The sequence below is a fragment of the Octodon degus genome, unplaced genomic scaffold (genome assembly GCF_000260255.1).
Source record: "Octodon degus isolate 3935 unplaced genomic scaffold, OctDeg1.0 scaffold00019, whole genome shotgun sequence".
Lineage (NCBI taxonomy): Eukaryota > Metazoa > Chordata > Mammalia > Rodentia > Octodontidae > Octodon > Octodon degus.
The window spans coordinates 10,570,590-10,577,467 of record NW_004524595.1 but is presented as its reverse complement, the minus strand read 5'-3'; positions in this window follow the sequence as shown (position 1 = coordinate 10,577,467).

Genomic DNA, 6,878 nt, shown 5'->3' with positions numbered 1-6,878 from the left:
GAAACCTAGCTTTCTGAGGAGGGTCCACACTGATTTCCATAGTGGCTGTACCAGTCTTCATTTCCACCAACAGTGAAGAAGAATTCATTTTATCCCCACAGCCTCTTCAGAATTTATTATTAAGTAGATTTCTTTATGATAGCCATTTTTTCTAGGGTTAATTGGTATCTCAATTTTGTTTTAATTTGCATTTCTCAAATGGCCAGTCCTGTGGAACATTTTTCATGTATTTATTTTCCACTTCCATTTCTTCTTCTGAGAAGTGAGTACTTATCTCAGATGCCTATTTTTGGATCGGGTCTTGAAATTGTGGGGGTCTAAATTTTTTTTGTCCTTTATATATTTTAGATAGAAAATCTTTGTTGAGTGATTATTGGCATGATAACTTTGCCAATGTGTGAGTTGTCTTTTCACTCTGGTTTCTTCTGACATGCAGAAACTTCTCAAAAAAAGGAGATCACAATTGTGGTTCTTTGATGTAATTCCCATGCAGTTTGTTTTTTGTTCATGAACTCTCGGCCTATTCCTATGTCTTCCAGAATTCCACCTACTTTCTCTTCCAGTAGATTTAGTGTTTCTGCTTTAATGTTCATATCTTTAATCCATTTTAACTTTATACTTGGGAATAGTTTTAGTTTTAAGCATGTGGAGAGCCAGTTTTTTCAGCACCATTTGTTAAAGAAGTTATCTTTCTTCCAGTGAACATGCTTGACCCCATTTTCAATGATATGACCATTGAGTATTATTTTTTTTTGTGTGTGGTACCCGGGATTGAACTCAGGACTTTGCGCTTGCCAGGCAAGCGTTCATTCTACTGAGTCATCTCCCCGGCCCCTCATTGAGTAATCTTGAAGTTGCATCTGCATCTTCTAATCTCTTCCATTGATCAGGTCTGGTGTTTGCTTCCAATACCACACTGATTTTTATCACAGTAGCTTTGTAATATAATTCCAAGTTTAACATTCTAATACCTCCTGTCTTGCCTTTGTTGCCCAAGGTTGCCTTTGCTGCTCTAGATTTTTTCTGATTCCAAATAAATTTTAGGCATGTTTTATCTAGCTCTGTGAGGTATGTTGATGTTATTTTGATAGGGATTGTATTAAATTGCTGTAACAATGTTAGGAGCATGTCTATTTTCACAAAGTTCATTTGTTCTATCCAGGAGCAGGGAATATCTTTCCATTTTTTCATTTTTTATTATTCTTTTTTATTCATTTTGAATGAGAAAAAAAGATAAAATAGCAATGAAATAGTTTCAAAAGGGGGTAGTAGGATTATTAAAATAATTAATACATTGCATATTGTTGTCTTCATAGTAGTTATTCAGAGGACAAGATACAGAAATGATATCGTGTCTAAACAACATTAATACAAACCTTTCTTCTCATTTAACTAAGAGAAAGTAGCTGTGTATCTATTCTATTTTGTATGTACATATACATATTTTGTATATGGATATACATATTTTTGCAACAAAATGCTCCTTTATTTATATCTCCCATTTTTGTTTTGTTTTTTCAGAGATGGGTGTTCTATTGCTGTTAGAGAAGCTGTATTTGGAGAAGTCTTTAAAAGACTTCTCATACTTGGTGCCTGTCAGAATAATGTAGGTACTTGAATTCAACAAAATAACCCAATGTAGTACAATAGTTCATAATAGTATTGAGTTATCAGAACAACTGGCAATTGTCAGAGGTTGCTGACTTGAGCCTTTTACAGCTCAGCATATTAATATGGCTTTCCTTCTATACCTCATGGTTGCACTTTTTTGCTGGTTGGTGAAGACCAAGTTAAAGCAAGACCTATATAGCTAAAAATGTAACTTTTGTTATCTGACAAGGTCAGTCAAGTTCCCTCAGGATTTACACTGGAACAATGAACAACACCTTGTAGATCTTTTGTCAGTGTCAGTCATCTTTATGAGTCATGGCCATTGCTTGACCAATTTGCTTTCTGTGAAAGCTTGAGAGAATTTTTCCTCTCTAGGTGACTCTCTTTAGGCATACCATACATTGTTGATCATGTTCCTGTGTGGCCCCATAATTGCCTTGATCAGAAAATTTGGGACACCATTTAGTTACAGGATGTCATAGCAGAGGTTCTCTTTTGTCTTGAGTCCTCACTGACCTTGAATGGCTAGGGCCAAATTATTGGCTATCTTTTAAGCCCATGTATCTGGCTAATTTGTGGTCTGCAAACCTTAGTTGTTAAATATCCAGAAGAGAAGCTTGATGACGTCATTATCCTATAACGGGGCAGTTAATCTCACTATCACTATCTGTCTGAATATCACATACATGAGGCATAAAATGGAACTGCTATTTTCCAACAACTATGGATATTCTAAAATTTAAATCCCTATGGAATGCTTAAAACAATTACACATTTTTTACACAGAAATTTAGAACTCAAACCATATACAACATTGTAGCAGTGATATCCTGCTACATTTTGTTTTTCTCGACCCTCATTTACTTTTATTACCTTTTTTACAGACATTTATTTAAAGAGTATAGCAATAATTGATATGACATTAGAAGCAGCATGCATTTAGAAGACCAAAATGACAGATATTTTAAGCATGGTTTTAGTATTACACATTGCTGTCCACAATGTAGCTGCTTAGTTTCCAGATATTAGCATACAGAGCTAGTCACAGTGATAATTCTACCCACTAACTGCTATTTTCAAAACTTGATAGAAATTTTTAGGACCATTGCCTTAATCACCTTGTTCATATAAATGTATGGCTTTGTTCCTACCATATTTCTTTTTTCTTCTTTCTTTCTTTCTTTCTTTCTTTCTTTTTTTTTTTTTTTTCAGAACCGGGGATTGAACTCACGCCTTTGTGCTTGCCAGGGAAGTACTTATTCCACTGAGCCATCTCCCTGGCACCCCTACCATATTTCTTGAGTTTTCTCTTTTCTCTCTCATCCTTGTTTAATCCTTAAGTTCTCTCATTCCATTTAACTGTGTTATACCTTTCAATTTTTATTTCTTCTTTTGAGTTCGTACACTAGAGATAATATGATATTTACACGTGTGTCTGGTTTATTTCACCTAAGAGTATAGCTTCAAGGTGCCTCCACTTACCTACAAAGGCTTTGAGTTTATTTTTCTGTAGAGCTGAGTAGTACTCTATTGTATAACAACAATACATCTGTTTCATCTATTCCTCAGGTGACAGGCATTTTAGTTGTTTCCAAGATTTGGCTATAACAAATTGTGCTGATATAGACATAGGCACACTTATATCACCATGATATGATATTTTCAGTTCTTTTGAGAAAATTCCCTGCAGGGGGATAGCTGGATTTAATGGGATTTCCAAACCTAGTTTTTAGAGGAGTTTCCACACTGATTTCCATAATGTCACACCACTCTATATTTCCAGCAACAGTGTGTATTCAGCTGTCCTTGGGTGAAACACTCTGTATATGTCCACTAAGTCCATTTGTTCAAAGGTCTGGTTCAGTTCTGCTACTTTTTTGATGACTTTTTGTCTGCTTGACCTATCTATTTGGGATAAGGGGGAGTTAAGGTCTCCTGTTAAAATTGTGGTATTGGATATTATAGTTTTCATGTCCATCAAGATTTGTCTTATATAGTTGGGTGCTCCCATGTTTGGTGTATACGTATTTATGAGTGTTACCTCTTCCTCTTGTATTTTTCCCCTAACCAGCATGTCATGGCCTTCTTTATTCCATTGATCATTCTTGATTTGAGTTTCAGACTTTCTGTGAACAGGATTTTAGCCCTGTTTTTTCTGAGTTCCTGGGACATGTTTTCTTTAACTTTCAGCCTATTAATTTCATTAAGAGTTAAGTGTGTTTCTTGTACTCAGAATATTGTTGGATTTTGCTTCCAAACCCAGCCTGCCAGTCTACTTCTTTTAATTGGTGAATTGAGTCCATTAACATTGATGGCTGTAGTTGAGATGTTTTGACTTACGATTGACATGTTATTTTTTTATTTGCTTTATCTTTTTTATTTTTTCCATAATTTTATTGAGAGACAAATAGCAATGAGACAATTTCAAATCAAATTGGTAGGACAGTTTCAATAATTAACACATTGCATACTCTCTTCCCAGTGGTCATTTGCTGTACAAGATGGAGACATGATATCCTATTTACAAACATATAGAACAAATCTCTCTATTCATTAAGAGCATGTAACTATAAATCTATCCTAATCATTTTGAATACACAGATACAAAATGGACATTCATCTGTATTCCCTTTTTTGTTTAGTTCTTTCATTTGAATTTTCAAATTGATATGTTATTTACTGCTGTTTTATACTTCTTTTTCTGCTGTTTTAAATCATTTGCCCTATTTCATGGATTCTTTCCATTCTCATTTGTAGATTTGTGGTCATTTTTGTCCCTCTCTATAATATCTTTTAGAAATCTGTATAGGGATGACTTTCTCATCACAAAATTATTTAGCTGTTCTTTGTCATGGAACTTTCACTATTGAACTTGAAAGTTTTGCAGGCTATATCAGTCTGGGTTGAAATTTGTTTTCTTACAAGACTTATAGTTCTTTGCTCCATGTTCTTCTTGGCTGATGGTTTGCGAAGAGAAATCTGCCATTATTCTGGTGTGTTTTCCTTTAAATGTGATGTTTTCTTTCTCTAGAAGTGTTTAGTTTATTGTTCTTATGCTGAATTTCTGGGGTCTTGATTATCATATGTCTGGGTGTGGTTTTAATTTGGTTGTTGTTATTTGTTCTTCTTTACACTTTGGTTACCTGAAAGTGAGATTGTTTCCCCATATTTGGGATGTTTTCTTGTATTACTTCTGCCCATATTCTTTGTATATCATTTGCATTGACTCCTTCCTTCTCATTGATGCCTGTTATTCTTACGTTATTCATCTTTGTATTGTCTTGCAGATGTGGAATTATTTCTTCCTGCATCCTAATTGTTTTTAAGAGATCTTTTCTTACCTTTCACTTGCTGCAGTGGTGTCTTCAAGGTCCGAAACTCTATCTTTACTTTCATTCAAGTGGTTTTGCCAGCTTGTGATTGATGTTTTAATTTCCTGTATATCACTTTGAATCTGCTTCATGCATTTTATTTTTTCCCTGTATTACTCATTCAAGGATCCCATCATTTTTATATTCTCCTATGCTTTTCATCGGTATCTTCTTCAGAAAGCACTTAGTAATTCTTTCATTATAGTTATCATTTCTTTTTTTTTTTTTTTACTTCAGAGATTTTTTTTCCATAACCGGGGACTGAACTCAGGCCTTGTGCTTGCCAGGGAAGTGCTTATTTTACTGAGCCATCACCATGGCCCCTTAAAATGTTTTGCTTTGTTTTTGTTTTTGTTTTTGGCAGAACTGGGGATTGAACTCAGCCCTTTGTGCTTGCCAGGGAAGTGCTTATTCTACTGAGCATTCTCCCCAGCCTCAGAGATTATTTCTGATCTGATTTCCTCTGTACCTTTCTCAGTTGTTTATTCACATCAGACTCTATTATTTCAGATATTTCAGGTGTGTGATTTACATTTTCATCTATGCTGGTGTCTCCTGAATTTATTCTGGATGGGCTCAGGGCCTGAGAATGCATATTCATCATTCTCTTTGTCATTTAGTATAGCACTATCCCCTTACCTTTTGGTGTAGATCTTTGATACAGTTATTACTTAGCACATACCAATATTCTTACCCAAGAGAGATTATGTAGTTAAGCAGTTACAGTTTTATATTTGCAGAACTACAATTAGGAACACTAATAAAGGGTAGTGATATTTAGTAGTTGACAAACTTCTGCAAATAATAGATTTGTATTTTAGACCATAAGAGTAAACATTGACTGTGTAGCTAAGCGGATATTAAATTGGGAATTTCATTTAAATTATTTACCTTACATTCTGTCTGATCACCTCCCCTTGATGTACATGGGGCCTTCCATGCAGATTAGATCATCTTGGATATCTGTTGCCCCCTCTCTCCATCAAGAGAGAAAAAGAGAGAATGCTGTCATAGATTTAGGTCTAGCAAAGTGTCTCAGCTTGCCAGATCCAGATCTACCAAATTTTAAACTCATCCAGGTGGGCCTGGCTTAGGTTTGGCTGCTATTTTCAGCTTCCTCCTGCAGCTGTGGAAGTGCACTTGCTGTGTACCTCTGGCAAGACGCTCAGCTCCTGGTTTGGTTGGGTAGGTCTGGCCCCTAGCCTCTCTGCAGGGAGTTCTGCCACAGGGTTCCACACCATGCCTGTCTGATGGAGGAGGTTCCCACGAGTGCGTAGATGTTCCCACACACATGGTGGGCCTGGGCTCTTGCTTGAAAGAGATCTGGCAAGCAGGTGGAAGGTCCCACACACACACCAGGCCTGGGTTCTGGCTGGAAAAGGTTATCTTTCCATTTTCTGAAAACCTCTTTGATCTCTTTCTTCTGAGTATTGTCATTTTCATTGTATGGAACTTTCAGTTCCTTTGTTAGGTTAAGTCTTGTATTTCATTTTTTGAATGCTATTTGGAACGATATTCATTCTCTAATTTCTTCCCATATGAATTTGTTATCTCTATAGAGAAATGATAATGATTTTTGAGTGTTGACTTTGTATCCTATCATGCTACTGCATTTGTTTATTAATTCTAGGAACTTCTCAGAGGATTTTTTGGTCTTCCAAGTAGTGTATCATGTCATCTGTGAATAATGATAGTTTTACCTCTTGTTTACTTCTTTGCATTCATTTTGTTACTCTCTCTTGTCTAATGGCTCTAGCTGATGATTCCAGAACTGTAACAAATAAGGGTGTTTATATAAAATATCATTGTCTTGCATCAGGGACCGCGGTTCAATCCCCCAGCACCACATGCCAGCCAGCCCTGCCCCCTGGTGGGCTGAGCTGGCCTCTCTCTCTC